Below are 19476 nucleotides of genomic sequence, written 5' to 3'. Positions count from 1 at the left end.
ACAGAAGTGGAATCATATAGCATATTTCTTTTCTTGTGGCTGGTCTATTTCACTTAGCATAACAACCTCAAGTTTCATCCATGGTGTAGTATATGTCAGAATTTCCTTTCTTTTAAGGCTAAATAATATTTTATGGTATGCACACACCACACTTTACTTATTCATCCACCAGTTTATGGACACTTGGGTTACTTGTACTTTTTGGCTACTGTGTATAACGCTGCTATGGACATGGGTGTACAAAGATCTTTTTGAAAACGCTGTTTTCAATTATTTTGGATATATATCTAGAAGCAGAATTTACTGGATCATATGGAAATCCCATCTCTAAGTTCTTAATGAACCATTATACTGTTTTCCATAGTTGGTATAACATTACATTCCTACCAACGTGCACACAGTTCCAGTTTCTTCACATCCTTGCCAACTTATTTTGTTTGTTTTGTTTTTAAATAGTACCCATCCTAAAGTGTATGAGGTAGTATCTCATTGTAGTCCTGAAATGCATTTCCTTAATTATTAGTGATGTTGAACATCTTTTCAAGTGCTTATTGGCCAACTATGTATCTTCTTCAGAGAAATGTCTTTTCAAGTCCTTTGCTCATTTATGAATTGGGTTTTTTGTTGTTGAGTTTTAGGAGTTCTCTTTATATTCTGATATTAATCCCTTATCAAACGTGATTTACAAAATACTTTATCCCATTTTGTGGGCTGCCTTTTTTACTCTGCTGATACTGTCTTTTGGTTCACAGAATTTAATTTTTATGAGGCCCAATTTGTTAATTTTTTCTTTTGTTGCCTGTGCTTTCAGCGTCATATTCAAGAAATCACTACCAGGGGCCCCTGGGTGGCTCAGTGGGTTAAGTCTCTGCTTTCAGCTCAGGTCATGATCTCAGGGTTCTGGGACCAAGTCTCACATAGGGCTCTCTGCTCGGTGGGGAGCCTGCTTCCCCTCTCTCTCTGCCTGCCTCTCTGCCTACTTATGATCTCTGTCAAATAAATATTAAAAAAGAAAGAAAGAAAGAAAGAAGAAATCACTACCAAATCCAATGTCATGAAGCTTTTGTTCTATTTTCTGAGAATTTCATAATTTAGGTCTTACGTGTAACTCTTTGATCCATCTTGGAGTTAACTTTTACATATGGTGTTAGGTAGGGGCCAGAACTTCATTCTTTTGCACATGGATATCTAGTTTTCTCAGCACCTTTTGTTGAAAAAGACTGTCCTTTCCCCACTGAATGATCTTGGCACTCTTGTCAAAATCATCTAACCATATACGCAAGGGTTTATTTCTGGGCTGCCTACTCCATTGATCTATATATCTGTCTTTATGCAAATAACACACTATTTTGATTACTGAAGTAAGCTTTGAAATTAGGAAGTATGAATTCTCCAGTTTTTTTCCTTTTTTAAAAGACAGTTTGGCTACATGGGGGTCTCTGGAAATTCCATATGAATTTTAGAATGAGTTTTTCTGTTTCTGCAAAATCACATGGAAATTTTGACAGGGACTGCACGGAATCTGTAGATTACTTTAAGTAGTATGATACCTTAACAATATTAACTCTTTCAATCCACAAACATGGGATGTGTTTCCATTTACTTACATCTTTTTCAATCTGGAAGTTCATATTCTAAGCTGACTAGGCCTTCCACTCGACACATTACTTTTGTAGGAAAAGTTTAGGTGCCAATAGGACACCAAAACAATGCATTTTCTAAAATGCAGCGACCACAAACTAGACAGAAAGCATACTAAAAGGAAGATTTCTTTAAATAATTTGAAGTGAAGTACAGATGTTGACTGGTACCAGATCAACCACCTTTCCTTGCTACTGGAAATAAAGAAAGTCTGTTTGCATAAAAATCCTAAATTAATGAAGTAAAAAAGGTTTTGAAAACCTTTAATAATTCCTACAGTACTAGTTATGACAACGAGCTAATGAAGCGATTAATAAATATTTTACTTGGTATTACTATGTATATAATTTAGCCTAAGATCTGATACTGAGGAAAATATAAAATGTTTACATATGATTCCTTTTCTCAAATGACTTACAACCTCAAAGAGACAAGATCTGAATGTATGGGAAACTATTGAAGAAAAAGTTTATATTGAAAAGGTGTTAACATACAGTTCCTGAATTTGCAACTCAAAAAATAATGTGGCAGGTTGTTAGGCAAGGGAAAGGTGCTTGGAAGAGATACACAGAAGAACATATTACTAAAGCAGAACAAAGATGATATTCTTGTAACTATGGATTTCCCTATCTGTTGTGCAAAGCACTTTTTGTTTTCATTTTCTTTTAATTCCTCCAACAATGCAATGAAATGGGCAGGCTATTTTACAAAAGAGAAAACGGAGGCTCCGCAATATTAACTAAGTTGTCAAAATTGATAAGGTGGAGCCAAGCACAGAATCTAGGTCTTTTGATTCAAGCTCTATTTTATCAGTGATTTCCAAACCCCTCAGCCTCTGGGCTGGGAATACATTTCAAGATCTTCACAGGTGATTCTGAGGATTAATTAGGTTTGGGCACCAATATACTATACCAGCAGTTATTAAGTTTTATTGGGCATCAGAATTATCTAGAAGGCTTGTTCAAACACAAATTGCTAGGTTCCAATTCCATGGTTTCTGATTCACTGAATCCGGGTGAGCCCAATAATCTGCCTGTCTAACCAGTTCCAGGTGAGAAATCTATGCTGCCGGACCACACTCTTAAGAATCACTTTAATATACCACATGCATTAAATTTATTTAACTAGTAGATACTACTTGCAAATGATAAAATAGGTGTGCTGCCCAGACTCAGAACCATTTCAGGCAGTTGTGAAGATTAAGATCATTAGCACATTGATTTTCGCAGAATAATTAATCCATACTCCATTGAGAATGACTTCAGTTAATGTCCTTCCTTTCTAATACTGACAAAGCAGTGAAGAGCTCTCTAAACTTGAACCAGTAAGTCATAGATGGAAAATTGTTCCAAATTATGGCTTTTGCTTGTATACTAAAGAATTTCTCAGTCAGCCTGAGTATGTTTTGAAGTAATTCTTTCATAAGGGTAGCTATACTTTGAAGCTTTGAGAATTGGTGTGTTGCTTCTTGGCTGCTAACTTGGTTGGATAAAGAACCTGGGGGCCTAAACTGTCTATAGAACTCTGTAAATGATGCTTAATTGTCTCCTGATGTTTAATTATAAGAACAATCCAAGGCTAGGAGTCTGCCATAAGTTCCCTTGTGAACGAATAACTTCTGTATATTTGTTTGTTTTCCTCTTTACCTGGATGCCTGATCATTATTATTAAGATTTTTAACAAGGGAAAGTACCAAGTTTCACCAGGACAGGCTTAGTTGTTAATTTCTTTTTATTAAATTCTCCTGGTATTTGGCAATAGGCCTGTTTGAGTTACAGACTCAAGTAATCCTTTAGCTCTGGAAAATGTTTTTTCTATAGTGTGCTTAACAACTGCTCCTGTTCAATTTGTTTTGGTCTCTTGCAGAATATCAATTATCTATATGTTAGATCTCTTTCTTACTCTATCCTTTATGTCTATCAACTGTTCTTCATGTTTTCTTTGTCCATCTCGTTTCCCCTTTTTCTCTGCATTCCGGGAGAGCTTCTCAACCTTGTTTTCCATATCACAGAGTTGATATTCTCAAGTTTCTACTTTTTTCCAGCACACAACTTAATTTGGTTGGATACTCCATATTTAGTTACTATTCTATGGTTTCATATTTGGATACTGTATTTTAGAGTCTAACCTATAGTTTATTTTATCCAATACCTTTTAATTTATGGCTCCCCATTAGCCATCCTCCTTTCATCTCAGTCTATCTTGTGACTCATTTTCCATATCTTTTTTTTTTTTTTAAGATTTTATTTATTTACTTGACAGACAGAGATCACAAGTAGGCAGAGAGGCAGGCAAAGAGAGAGAGGAGGAAGCAGACTCCCTGCTGAGCAGAGAGTCAGGATGCGGGACTTGATCCCAGGACCCTGGGACAATGACCTGAGCCAAAGGCAGAGGCTTTAACCCACTGAGCCACCCAGGCGCCCTCATTTTCCATGTCTTACTCAAAGACTCCAGTTTTGTTTTGTTTTTTAGTCTGTAAAAATAAAAAAAAAATGCTTTCTAAAATTTGTAACTGAAGTAATCTTTACTATCAAGAGTATGCTTTTGTCCTGTAATAAGTGCTATGTTCTTTTTCAGTGGCTGTAGAATCTTATCTCAGATTCCGAAATTCCCAGATATTTCCTGTAAACCAGCAGTGAGACTTAGAGCTTGCTAAAAGTAGGACTTGATTTTTCAGGAAGAATACTTCACAGTAGAGGCATGAACCTTCATCGGGAAGCATATAATGTCTGATAGTCTTTCTTTTTGTTATGTTAGGATTAATCTATATGTTCATGTGTTGTCATCTTGATCCAGCCATTATAAAGTTCCCCGTTAGCAGCCGTCTAATAGTTTTAGCAATGACTGTTTCATTAAGGGTTGCAAAATGGTGATATTCTACCAGCCCTCCTTAATATATTAGCTGACATACTTCTGTAAAGAAAATCTTGCCCTTCATTACCAATGATTTGGTAATCCTGAGGTATATAGTCTGTACAGGTATACAGTCTGTATGGTCAGAATTAATGCCTGAATCTTTCCTTTTATTTACCAATTGAGAACAGTGAATTTGCTCCCTAAAAAGCTCAAAAAATAAGTGATTTTTAAAGTAATACATGAATGAACTCATGAATATTAAATATATTTAATGTGCTTCAATCCATTACAGTTACAAAGTTAATTTTTAAAAGGATTTTATTTATTTGAGAAAGAGAAAGCAAAAGACAGAGCTCGAATGGAGTGGGAAGGGCAGAGAGAGAGGGAGTAGCAGGGATTTGATCCCAGGACTGTGAGATCATGACCTAAGCCCAAGGCAGACGCTTAACTGACTGAAGCACCCAGATGCCCTAAAAGTTACAACTTTTTGATGCTCAAATTATCCCACCTTTATTTAGCTGGTGCAAATCTTTTCAAGTTGGCTCCCAAGTCCTTGTGACACAACCCAAGTAGTTTCTGATAGCTTTCTTGTTTCACAAGATACCTCAGGTTCATCATGTACACTTCTCGCCAAAGACACAACCCTTCTTCAGAGACTTCTAGTTTTTACAGTGGGAATACCTACATTATTTCTGATAGAAATATCCTGACATTTCTGTATTTCAGTATCTGAACACATTCCCTTTTCCATGTTTTAGTGTTGGTGTACTATTTTCTTAAGATATATTTAATCATTCACAAGTAAGTAGATGTGGGATTACAGGGAGTCAGATGCCTGCACCCAGACTCCTATCTGACTGTTAGGGTTAGGTTCTGCTGCTAGTAACAGACACCAGAAATAAATCCTTATATGCTCCAGCCATTGTTATTTTTCATTCATGTAAAAGAAACTCAGGAGTAGGTGACTGGAACCAATATATGCAGCTACATCATTAAGAACCTAGGTACTTTCTATCTTTCCACACCACACGAAGGCCCAAGACTGTGACTTAAATCTCAGCCATCACGGCTGTGTTATAGCCTAGAAAGAAGAGAAAAGGCAGAAGGGCAAAAAGAGTGTATCTCTTAGTTGAATGTCTTACCCACTTAAAGGAAGTACTCCATAAATATTAAATTGGAAAGTGCCTTATTCAGTCAGTGTTTCGGTTCCATACACTTTCAATCTAATCTATTGGCTTGTGTAAACTACATGGCAACCTAGTCTTCCCACAGTTTACAGCTTGTGCTAAAGATTATCACAGGGGTGCCTGGGTGGCTCAGTGGGTTAAAGCCTCTGCCTTCGGCTAGGGTCGTGATGCCAGGGTCCAGGGATCAAGCCCCGCATCATCGGGATCTCTGCTCCGCGGGGAGCCTGCTTCCTTCTCTCTCTGCTTTGAGGGGTAGGGGACAAGCTTACAGGGAAAGGAAACATTTAAAGAGTAGTTTTTTTTTTTTGTTTTTGTTTTTGTTTTTACTATATGTCAGGTACTATACATATTTCAGTTATTGAAATCAAACTCTAAGAAGGAGTTGTTATCACCAGCATGTAGTTGAAGAAACTAAGTAGTTTTTAACTCTGCTGAAGAAAAATTATTAGTAAGCACATAGTGGGATTTAAACACAGATTTACCTAGCTTCAAAGTGTTAGGTTCTTCACATCACACCACAATAGCATATCATCTGGCTCCAAATCACTATTTACTTTCTTACCAACTAGATTAAGAGCAGAATGATTTGCCCTTGATTTGTGCAGACATCTTAAACTACTGGCTCTGTGCAGCAGCTTCTAAAACTAAAATTCACTTGTGAAAAGAGGTTCTAAACGTATTCAGCTTAATTATCCTTAATACTGAAAGCAATAATATGAAGAACTAGGACAGGAATGTTTTTAAGGAGCAAAGAACAGCTTTTGTATACAGAAAAGCTGAATAGTTATAGTGTAGCTAAAATGTTCTTTGAAGTACTGTATAATATTTAACTAAAAAACAGCTTCTTCTGAGCAAAGTGTCAAACTAAGCATATGTTATGTAAATAAATCAGATTCAGAAAGGAGTCCCTGGCTTCTCCAGCTGTGTAGCATTTCTTCCCTCATTAGGAAAGCAAGAGAAAGAAAACCTAATGATGTGTTTACTCGGCATGGTTCATGCATACGGGGATTTTACAGCACAGACTGGTAGAACTATCCTAAGCAGTTCTACAGAATAGCTGCCGATAATTTTTTATCAAGTTGGCTGCAATCCGGCAAAACAGAAATGACAGAAGGGCAAAAGTTCATCAAGTTGCTTGCTTATAGCAATTTTAAACAATCATAAAGTATAGAATCTTGGCCATGTAGAAACTATGCGGAAGATGCAGAAGAAATCTTATGTGGGCATTGGTCCCAAGTGTTGCTTTCTTTTTTTCTAAAGATTTTATTTATTTATTTGACAGAGGGAGAGAGGTCACAAGTAGGCAGAGAGGCAGGCAGAGAGAGAAGGGGAAGTAGGCTCCCTGCTGAGCAGAGAGAGTGATGTGGGCCTGGATCCCAGGACTCTGAGATCATGACCTGAGCAGAAAGCAGAGGCTTAACCTACTGAGTCACCCAGGCGCCCCCAGGTGGTTTTTAAATAGGACTAATTACTGAGGTAATTGTTAACACAGAAGTAGTAGAATACAGTTCTGAGCTACTTTACAAACAATGCAGAACCTATCACACTAGAAAAAAAAGATTGAGGGAATGTGCTAACAGGAATCACATGAGAACAATCTGCTAGATTGTTGGACTAAACTGAATTCTATTTGCTAGCTGAGTGTTTTTCTAATACAATAAAAAGAAACATTTAATATAGCATCTTTTGCAATTAAAAAGATACTGTGGGCAGGGCAGTGCCTGGGTGGCACAGCCAGTTAGGCATCTGACTCTTGGGTTTCAGCTCATGTCATGATTTCAGGGTTGTGAGATCCAGCCCCATAATGGGCTCCATGCTCAGTGCAGAGTCTGCTTAAGACTTTCCCTCCCTCTCTTTCTGCCTCCCCGACCCTCCCTCTCAAATAAATAAATAAATAAATAAATAAATAAATAAATAAATAAATAAGAAAGAAAGATGTAAGTTAGCACCCACATTTTAGATTTCTCTTAATAGTTAACAGAATTGCAGGGCAGGAGATAGGAAAAGAAGGGAAGGACAGTAAGAGACTGGCAGTTCAGAGTCTTTATTAATATAATCACATTTAGGGGCACCTGGGTGGCTCAGTGGATTAAGCCGCTGCCTTCGGCTCAGGTCATGATCTCAGGGTCCTGGGATCGAGCCCCGCATCAGGCTCTCTGCTCCGTGGGGAGCCTGCTTCCTCCTCTCTCTCTGCCTGCCTCTCTGCCTACTTGTGATCTCTCTCTGTCAAATAAATAAATAAAATCTTTAAAAAAAAAATATAATCACATTTAATACTCAAAACTACAAAACTGGTTATTATCTTCATTTTCCTGATAAGGAAACTGGAAGGGAGTCAATTGTTGAAGCATCTACCTACTTACTGACTTTGCTACCATTACCAGCTACTTCTGTGAATTGCCATCTCCTCCTCAGCGCAGTAGGGCTAGTTCTAATCTACCACATAGGTACCTCTTAGGGTGTCCTGAGGACTGAATGATCTGAAGTATATATCTAAAAAATGTGGAAACCTTAGCTCCACCCTCCTTCTTCAGAGTGGTTACTAATTTGTTCAAAGTCACAATTTATCCAAAGTCTACTAAGAGATGCAGCTGGAAACTAAAACCAGATTAAAGGACTAGAAATCACTTTTCTAATTCTTAGTCCAGTGTTTGTCACTTTACTACATTTTCACTGTACTTCATCTCATATCATTTATCTTTATACTACTAACTTTAGACTACATGCTAAATTAAAAAAAAAAAAAAGTCCCAAATATCAGAGTACTCTCCCAAATTTTCAAAACAGTCAACAACTTTCTTCATTCCCTAATTTCTAATAGAGGGCTCAGAATCCCCTACAGAAGTAGCCCATATTTTACATTATCTAAAACTAAGTCATCTATGAACTAACTAGTCATCCAAGAGATGTCACGTCACTCAAGATGATGCCATACTAACCCAGAAATTTTAAAACTAAAGAGGTTATGAACATGAATGTTAATTTATTTTTAAAAAGATTTTATTTATTTACTTGACAGAGATCACAAGCAGGCAGAGAGGCAGGCAGAGATGGGGAGAGGGGGAAGCAGGCTCACCACCGAGCAGAGATTTATATGCAATAAAACGGTCCGCTTATTATTTTTTTTAATTATGGACCACTAAATTTTTAAAAATTTAGTTTATTTTTTTTAACTGAAGATTTTATTTATTTATTTAACAGAGAGAAAGCACACAAGCAGAGTGAGGGATAGAGGGAAAAAACAGGCTCCCTGCTGAGCAGGGACCCCCCCCCTGATGTGGGGCTCTATCCCAGGACCTTGAGATCATGGCCTGAGCTGAAGGCAGATGCTTAACTGATTGAACCACCCAGGTGCCCTATTTATTTATCTTAGAGAAAGCAGAGGGAAGGGCAAAGGGAGAGAGAGAAAAGGAGCATCTCAAGAGATTCCATGCTGAGCACTGAGCCAAATGTAGGGCTCAATCTCACAACCCTGAGATCATAACCTGAGCCAAAATCAAGAGTCAGACACTCAACCAACTAGCCATCCAGATGCCCCAAAATGCACCCCTTTTAAAGTGTACATTTAGGGGCACCTGGATGGCTCAGTGGGTTAAAGCCTCTGCCTTAGACTCAGGTCATGATCCCAGGGTCCTGGGATTGAGCCCCACATCGGGCTCTCTGCTTGGCAGGGAGTGTGCTTCTCTGTCTGCCTGCTGCTCTGCTTGTACTCTCTCTCTCTCTCTCTCTCTCTCACTCTTGTCCTATCTCAAATAAATAAACAAAAGCCTTTAAAAAACTTGTAACCTGTAAAATTAGGCAAGAATAAGTTCATTTCTATACTTTTTTTGAGTAATAAATGCTATGAATATACAAAAGTAACTTATAAAATAGGTAACTAAAGAAGGAGATATTGTCTTTTGGGGTAAAAATGCTTTTGAGTCTGAAATAACTAAATTTCAATACCAGTAATCTGAACAAGTCAGGCAATCTCAATTTTCTCATATGTAAAGCTGTGATAATACCTTCTACTTTACAAAGTAGTTGAGATTAAACAAACACTTAATTTGGTTCCCACCACCTAACAAGCAAACAAAGGAAAATGTCTATGGATGAAGTGATACCTTTTTTTAAAGTCAATAAAGAAAGAGTGAGCTTCACTTAGCTATACCATTTCATTTAATCAACATATATTTGTTAAACATCTATTCTGTGGTAAGTTACCATTTTCTCAAACAAGCAATCTGAAAAAAGAGATAAGTACAAGTCTCTCCCCCTGCGAAAGAACACCTTCCTCTAAGCTTCTGTGACTTTTATTATCTCATAAAAGTTGATAAGAACAGCAATCAAGAAACAAATACAATCTGCCTCTCACAGAATGATATACTATTAGTAAGGGAAATACATTTTATCAGTAATAAATGAGAATTAAGTAAGATTTAGGCTAAGATTTCCCAAATGAACAATATTCTAAGCAAATAGGAAGGTTACCAAATTGAATTAGCTTTAGCACTGTAGGAACTTTCATTTAACTCCTACTTAAGACTTCACTGCATGTTGAGCAAAGTGTATGGATATTTTCTGTTGGTTTCTAAATTTGAGATGAATGTAAATTACCACAGAGAAATCCATTTACCTAAATAAATAAGACAGCTGAAGTAGAAATGAAAATTTATCCAAAACAGTATTTCTTAATGTACAAAACCACATTTCTATACATTTTCTAAGGGCTAAAACTAACTTTTCACTGACATTTATATAAAGTCTCAGATCTTGGCACTGGGACTATTTATAAAGGTGAAACCTGGATTATATGTATTTGACAAAGAAAATGATATCTTCTGGAATTTCTTCCCCAAATCAAAATCCTTTTCTCCATATATGTGTGTTTATCATGTATATTTCATATATATATACATACATGTATTTTTTCTTCTGGCAACAAAGAGTAATCTATACTGCACACATTGTGCCTCATATTTTTTAAAAAAAAATTGCTCCTTCAGAACAAACTTTATCATCCCAGGGGTGCCTGAGTTGCTCAGTCGGTTAAGTGTCTGACTTCAGCTCAGGTCATGATACCAGGGTTCTGGGATCAAGTTCCTCATTAGGCTCCCTGCTCAGCCAGGAGTCTTGCTTCTCCCTCTGCCCCTCTCCCTACTCTTGTTCGCTTGCTCTTTCTTTCCCTCTCTCTCTCGCAAAAATAAATAAATAAAATCTTTTTAAAAAATAAAGTATTATCCCACATTTCATGAGCTTTAGGTTTCTTTTTTTTTTTTTTAAAGATTTTATTTATTTATTTGACAGAGGGAGAGAGATCACAAGTAGGCAGAGAGAGAGGGGGAAGCAGGCTCTGCTGAGCAGAGAGCCCGATGCAGAGTCTTAACCCACTGAGCCACCCAGGCGCCCGAGATTTAGGTTTCTAAGTGTGGCAAATACTGATTCAAGAATAAGAAATGAAGATAATACACAAGTCTTCCCTTTGCTCTTAAGCCAACCACAAAGCAGATATGGCCTCCTAACAGCCCAAATGAATCTGTATTATAAATCAAGCGTCTCCTATCATGTCCTATTATGCACATTTGTAATAAGGACAGAGATCATTCTTTTTTGTTAGTGCTAAACTCCACCTCTAGGAAGCAGAGTGAATTTAAAAAGCTTAATATTATACACTGAATTTGAAGACATGATGCTCATGATTTCCACCCCCTTACTATTCACTGCCTGGGGTAGGTAAGGGGAAAGGTGTTCAAGTATGTTATTGACATTTCTTTCTTTCTTTTTTTTTTAAAGATTTTATTTATTTATTTGACAGAGAGAGATGACAAGTAGATAGAAAGGCAGGCAGAGAGAGAGAGAGGGAAGCAGGCTCCCTGCCGAGCAGAGAGCCCGATGCGGGACTCGATCCCAGGACCCTGAGATCATGACCTGAGCCGAAGGCAGAGGCTTAACCCACTGAGCCACCCAGGCGCCCGACATTTATTTCTTGACTGAAAATTAAACTCTTCTAGCAGTTTCTTGGTATCAATTCACAGTCTGAATGCTGGAATGCAACAAGGGGACTTTATTTTATAAGCTAAAAACAAAGTCAACGAAACTTATTTTCCACCTTAGTCACAAGAAGTGGCTAAGGAGGTTACAGGAATTGGGTGGCTTCAAGGCTTTTGGGAGTCATATGGAGTCTTTTACATGTCTTTCATAAACTCTTAGAAGTGACAGAGCACCTTAAAGTTAAATACGTCCAACCTGAACATATTTTTCTGTAAGGAACTCCTACAAAGGATTCATAAAATTCTAAGCCAGTATACCTTCCTGCAGTCTTTCCAGGAAAATGAGAAATTACCCTAAAATGCCCAAATACGGATATTCTACCTTTTTTTTTTTTTTAAAGATTTATTTATTTATGGGGAGAGAGAGCATGTGAGGAGGAGGGACAGAGGGAGAGGAAAAGAAGCTGATTCCCCATTGAGTGTGGAGCTGGGCACAGGACTTGATCCCAGAACCCTGAGATCATGACCTGAACTGAAACCAAGCCAGACACTCAACTGACTGAGCCACCCAGGCGAACCTACAATCTTTAATGATGTCAAATAAGTTACTTCTTCACATTAGACAATTGTTTCTCACTTGGATATTCTGTCTCATTCCTGTCTGTGGCTCTCCAAACAGCATTATCCTCCACTAAAATAGAAACACTCTCAACTAGTTTATGATTTTAAACTAATGCTTTAAGGAGCATCTGGGTGGCTCAGTGGGTTAAAGCCTCTGTCTTCAGCTCAGGTCATGATCCCAGGGTCCTGGGATCGACCCCTGCATCAGGCTCTCTGCTCAGCAGGGAGCCCGATTCCTCCCCACCCCCACCTGCCTGCCTCTCTGTCTACTTGTGATCTCTGTCAAATAAATAAAATCTTTAAAGCTTCTGACTCTCCAAGAATGAATTTCTTATACATCCTTGCTAAGGCATTTATATAAAAAAATAAACTCTTTGAAGGGGGAAAACATGTGTGAATGGATTTTTTTCTCCCTCCCAAAGTGCCCAAGACAATACTGGGTTTGTTTTCTCTCCATATGATAGTCTAATTATTCCTGAAAGACATTTGAATAAATTCCTATGAATATAATTCCATCTCAAATTTTACTTGCTATCTTAATCACTTTTTGTTCCCTGGAAATAATCAGTTTGGCATGTATAAAGGATCCCCAAGCTCTGCAACAATGTAACACATTTAAAAGGCAACATATTAATTAAAAAAAAGTATCTGAAATCTTTAAGACAACTGGCATAATAAGATAAAAGTACAACTCAGCAATTTCTACTTTCACAACAAATAAATCTAAGAAGGAAGGAAAATGGACAAAAGTTAACACACATACGTACACATACTTCATGTAGTCACACCAATCACATTGTACCAGTGACAAATCAAAACATCACCTGGAAAAAGATTTTGTAATATAACACTACATTATGTATCTCATTGAAGACTATTGCCTAGAAATTTCACTGATTATTTAGAACACAGTATTGCACCTGGATCAGTGACTATTAGAAATGCATTAAAAAAAAAAAAAAGGAAAAGAAAAGCATTAATGATTGTTCAACCATACTCTACTCTCCTATCAGATTGATACTACTGGTTTGACATACCAACATACTAGATACATATAGGAAGTTGCTCTCTAGCTTAAATAATTAAAATTATGTTATTTTTATGCAAATAAAAGGAACTATGATCACTCAGCAGCCTGTTTTATTCCATTTAAAGGTATGTATGAAAAGCAGAAATACGTATATATCCTAAATGGGAAAAACTCAGAGGCATATATAAAGACACTGAAAAGGCCTTTCAAGAGCTAAAGAATAACAAATAACAACAAAGGGGTGCCTAGGTGGCTCAGTGGGTTAAGCCTCTGCCTTCAGCTCAGGTCATGATCTCAGGGTCCTGGGATAGAGCCCCACATTGGGCTCTCTGTTCAGCAGGGAGTCTGCTTCCCCCTCTCTCTCTGCCTGCCTCTCTGCCTACTTGTGATCTCTTTCTCTGTCAAATAAATAAAATCTTAAAAAAATAATAAAAAATAAGTAACAACAAAAATGAAATGGGGGCATTTGCTGTGTGTTTCCAGTGCACAATGTTACCTAAAACATGTGGCACAATGTTACCTAAAACACCAAGTTACCTAAAACATGATTTTTTAGGAATGACTGGAAAAGAAATGCTAGGAAGCAAAAATAAAACCCCTGTCTGTTTGGAAAAATTTGGTAAACTTTAGATATTTTGTCATCAAAAATCTAAAGTATAATAAAATCTGTCCCACCACCCACTTAGCCAAACCCAAACAGAGCATTAGGAGAAAAACTGATTTTTGTCAGAAATGCAGGTGGATCTGAATTCTCGACCATTTGTTTTCTTTTTCAAAAATTTACTTTCATGGGGCGCCTGGGAGGCTCAGTGGGTTAAGCCACTGCCTTGGGCTAAGGTCATGATCTTGGGGTCCTGGGATCGAGTCCCACATCGGGCTCTCTGCTCAGCAGGGAGCCTGCTTCCCTCCCTCTCTCTCTCTGCCTGCCTCTCTGTCTACTTGTGATCTCTCTGTCAAATAAATAAATAAAATCTTAAAAAAAAATTTACTTTCACTCTCTCTTCAAATTATCTGTATCAAGTACTCCATCTGAAATACAGGCCTTTTTTCTTTAGAAGGGAGCCACAAGCCACAAAATGCAGACAGCCTTTAGAAACCGGAAATATGAGTAATCTAAGTAATAGATACTTCCTAGAGCCTCAAGAAGAACACAGTTCTGCCAATACCTTGATTTCAGCCCAGTGGAATACACTTTGGACTTCCAACTTCCGGAACTGTAAGGTAATAAATTTGTGTTGTTTTAAGCCACTATGTGGTAGTATGTTATAACAGCAAAGAAAACTAATTCATAAGTCCCAATAAATACTTGTTTTTACTGATCCTTGGTTGGGGGTACTTATATAGAATCTACACCTTAACCATACTTTGATAATCAGGTTTGGTAGGCAAATCTTTTGGTTAATGAGAAAGCAAATGTCAAATAAAAGAAAGCATTAAAACTAAAAATCGGTGATAAATCATGCCTCTCATGGCAGACTACAGCTCAAACACATGTTGCTGAGAATGTTGAAATTTGCAACTATAATTGTACATTCTACTTCTACTTTTAGTTGTACTGCTTTTCCTTCATCCATTTTAAAGTTCTGTTACTGGATGCTGACAGATCTAGGACTGTTACAGCCAGCCTTTTGATGAACTGACCGTTTACATTACGAAATACTTTTATAGTTCTCATTTTGAAGTCTACATTATTCAATATTAATATAGGAACTCCAGCTTTCTTGTGATTACTGTTTACACAGTATATCTTTTCTTATCTGCTTACTTTAATCTGTATCTTTATATTCAGAAGTGTGTTTCTTATAGACAGTATGTAATTGAGTCTTACTTTAAAAACATCTAATGCGGGGGGGAGGGGTGCCTGGGTGGCTCAGTGGGTTAAAGCCTCTGCCTTCCGCTCAGGTCATGATCTCAGGGTCCTGGGATCGAGCCCCGCATCAGGCTCTCTGCTCAGCGGAGAGCCTGCTTCCTCCTCTCTCTCTGCCTGCTTCTCTGCCTACCTGTGATCTCCGTCTGTCAAATAAATAAATAAAATCTTAAAAAAAAAATAAAAACATCTAATCAGACAATCTCTTTCAACTGAAGCATATAGACCATTTACATTTAATGTGATCATTGATATGGTTGGATTTAAATTAAATCTCTGTCTTGCTATTTCTCTATTTGTCTCATCTTTCTTTTGTTCTCTTTTTCTTTTTTTCCTGCCATCTTTTGGTGAGTATTTTTTTATGATTCCATTTTAGCTCTACAACTTCTAGCTATAGTTCTTTGGTTTTTTTTGTTCGTTTGTTTTTAACTTATAAATACAATATATTGTTATTTTTGTTTTAAATAATTATCTTGTTTTTCTATAGACTTTTCTATCCATACACACATTTTCCATTTCCTATACTCTAAATTTCTTTTTATGGATGCAAATTTCCATCTGATATCATTTTCTTTCTGCTTGAAGAACTACTCTTTAACATTTCTTATAGTGTAAGAAATTCTCTCAGCTTTATATTTTATTTTGCCTTCATTTTTGGAAAATCCTTTTTGCCAGGTACAGAGTTCCAGGTTGAGTTTTTGATTGTTTCTTTGTTTTTCTTTTTCTAGTACTTTTAAGGATGTCATTTCTGACATGCATAGTTTCTGACAAATCTGCAGTGATTTTTATATATTTGTTCATCTGTTATTTAACATGCTGCTTTTAAGATTTCTTTTAAGATTTTTGTTGCTGGTTTCAACAATTTAAACATTGTACCTGATTCTTCTGCTTGCAAATTTGCAAACTATAAACTGTGGACATGCACTTTCATCAAGCTTGGTAAATATATTTACCTACTATTTCCTGAAATATTTTTTTCTGTCTCCCATCTCCTTCTGAAACTTGTTATACTTGTGCTTGATGTGTCCCAGAGCTCACTGATGTTATTCCAACTATTTTTTCCTGTTGGTATTTCATTTCAGATAGTTGTTATTACTATGTCTTCAAGTATTAACAATCTTTTTCTCCTGCAATGTCTAATCTGATAATTTCATCTGCTGTATTTTTCCATTTCAGAAATTTTATTTTTCATCTCTGGAAGTTCTATTTGGGTCACGCTTTTTAAAAAATAACTTCCATGTCTCACATTGGCATGTTTGTTTTCCTCTACTCTCCTGAACATAAGAGTATAGTTATAATCACTGCTTTAATGTTCTTGTCAGCTAATTTGATCATATGGGTCATCTTTCTCTCTTACTATTGGTTGATTTTTGTCATGGTTATGGGCCATATTTTCTGCTTCTTTGCATGTCTGGTAGTTTTTTATAGGATGCAAGACACTACAAATCTTACATTTTTGGGTATTGAATTTTTTCAAATTTGTTATGAATATATTTATCTTTCATGCTTAATCTTCACTATATGGATATACTGCATAGTTCTAAAGCAGAAATGGTATTTATAGCAAATATAAATTGACAAATGAATTTGTGTGATTTTATCCACAAATTTTTAAGTGTATAGTACAATATAAGCAAAATGTTGTACAGCAGATTTCTAGAACTTTTTCAATTTACATAACTGAACTTTATACCATTAAGCAGCAACTCCCCATTTCCCCCTAGTTCCGGCCCCTGTCAACCACTCTTTCACTTTCTGCTTATATGAGTTTAACTACTTTAGATACCTCATATAAGTAGAATCATGCAGTATTTGTCTTTCTGGGGCTTATTTCACTTAGCATAATAGCCTTAAGTTTCATCTATGTTGCTGCATGACAGAATTCCTCTTTTAAAGACCGAATAATATTCTACTGTACGTACATACCACCATTTTCCTTATCACCCACTGATGGACACTTGGGTTGCTTCCACCTCTTGGGCTTCTGTGAATAATGGTTCAAGGAACACATAAACACAAATCTCTCTTCAAGATCCTGATTTCAATTACTTTGTATAAGTACCCAGGAGTGAGATTGCTGGAACATCTGGTGTGGATTTTTTGAATTCCTTTAAGTGTTTTTGAGCTTTGTTCTGGGAATAGTTTAATGGCTAGGAAACAGTTTGATAGTTTCAAGGCTTACTTTTTAAACTTTATTAGGTAGGACCAGAGTACAACAGTCTCCCCTTCATCTGTGGGAAGTCCTTCCTTCCACCCACAGTGGAAGCCTGAAATTAGAGATAGTACCAAAACCTACATGTTTTTTCCTATATACACATACCTCTGAAAAAGTTTATAACCCAGGCAGATTAAGAAATTAACAACATAAACTAATAAAATAGGACAATTATTACAATATATCATAATAAAAGTTATGTGAATGTGGTTGTTCTCAAAGTATCATACGATACTCATACTTGTGATGATATAAGATGATAAAAAATGCCTATGTGATGAAAGTGAGGTGAATGACATAGGCATCGTGATGAAGCATTAGGATACTACTGACCTTCTGATGATACATCAGAAAGAGAACCATCTGCTTCTGGATCACAGTTGATAATGGGTAACTGAAACCACAGAGAGTAAAACCACAGATAAGGAAGGGCTAATATAGCTTTTAGTCTACCGCAATGCTTTTCTATTAGGAGGTCTTTCCACTCTGGCTAGTGTGGCTACCTTACTCTCTGTCACCTCTGAGGAGTTTTCTTCCTACTCCTTCCAGTGACTCTTTTTCTACTGTTGAGTAGTTATTACACAAGTACACACAGAATGATAGCGAAAGACATGAAAGGGCACTTTCCAGGTCCTTGGAGCTCTATAGTCCTTGACTTTCCAATATTTTGCTCTCAAAATCTTAGCTTGTCATCTCTAAACTCCAAACCCAATCATGTGAGACTCCTGGGCTGTTTAGGTTGCCTCTAGCAGTACTGTGGCCTGGAAAAACTATAGGCTTACCCCATTAGTTTCTGTCAGAGATCATCATCCTGGAATGACTTTTACCCAGTGAGTGAAAAACCACAAGTAGGAAAGAAGCAAAGTTGAGAAGCCAATTCTTACAATTAGTAAGTTCCATTTAATTATCAAGCCACTGTTTTGCTGCAACCTAAAAAGCCTCACTGTACTTGTAGCTAACTTCACAGGGGCATGAGTTAATTACTGAACTGTCTCATAAAATATTATTATTCTACAAAGTACATTCTAAATCAAGCATGACTGAGAAGGATAATCTTCCACAGAAATGTAAATTTTTCTTTATCTCTTCTTGTCTTACAAATTGAACAGTACATTTTTGACTACCTCTCCAAGTATCATTTTCATTTTTTTAAATTAAAAATTTTAAATAAATATTTCATTACAGTATAATAACTGGTGTACAGCTTAATTTTTACAAAGTTGTGCACTTCTATAACCAATACCCAAATCAAGAAATATAGTACAAGAACACAGGCTGCTTTAACATTCAGAGTTCAAATTAAAAGAAAAATGGAGGAAAACCACATTATGTCAATAGCTTTTATCAGATGAAAGCATTTGATAAAATTACCCAGTCATGATTTTATTAAATGCTTATAACAACCAGTATAATAGAACTTCCTTAATCAGCTACACAGGAGATCACATTATTTCCCTATCAGATCTTTCTCCCAAAGTAACAACTCTGCTGACTTCTAACACAATAAATCAGTTTTGCCTGTTTCCAAACTTTATGTAACTAGAATCACAGTGTGCACTCCTTGTGACTGGCTTTTTCTACTTAACATTATGTTCTTCAGGTTCATCCATGCGCTGGGCACTACAATAGTTCATGTATTCTCACTGCTGTATGGTATTACCTTACACAAATATACCACCATTTAGTTATCAGTTTGCTGTTTTTGAACATTTGGATTGTTTCCAGTTTTTGCCTGTATGAACACTCTTACACATGTATTTTAGAGAACACTTGTTAGCATTTTTGTTGGATATATACCTAGAAGTGGAACTGTAAGGTCATGGGGGTACAACTATGAGTTAAGTTCAACTTTAGTGAGGGAGGGGGGAACTATTAACCAGAGTGGTTAAAGCAATTTATATTCCTACCACCTGGGGAAAATGAGTTACAAATGCAACACATCCTCATCAACGTTTGATACCAACCAGTCTTTTATTTTTATTTAATTTTTTTTTTTACCAACCAGTCTTTTAATCCAAACCACTCTGTAGGGTGGAGTGGTATCACATAGTAGGTTTAATCTGTATACTGAAGATGACTAATGAGATTGA

The 19476-nt window shown here is 36.7% G+C and overlaps 1 protein-coding gene across 4 annotated transcripts in view; it reads right to left on the bottom strand.

Annotated features, from left to right (window-relative positions):
- Positions 1-19476, bottom strand: part of GLCE (glucuronic acid epimerase) — a 122657-nt gene that overhangs the window by 25457 nt on the left and 77724 nt on the right. The window contains exon 2 of one of the 4 annotated variants that reach the window (XM_046009296.1): positions 17720-17780. The exons of the other annotated variants lie outside the window; for them this stretch is intronic. The gene's annotated coding sequence lies outside the window, so the exon portion shown is untranslated. The remainder of the gene's footprint in view (positions 1-17719; positions 17781-19476) is intronic. 4 annotated transcript variants of the gene reach the window in all.

The sequence above is a fragment of the Meles meles genome, chromosome 6 (assembly GCF_922984935.1).
Source record: "Meles meles chromosome 6, mMelMel3.1 paternal haplotype, whole genome shotgun sequence".
NCBI lineage: Eukaryota > Metazoa > Chordata > Mammalia > Carnivora > Mustelidae > Meles > Meles meles.
This window is presented reverse-complemented; position numbering and strand designations above follow the sequence as displayed.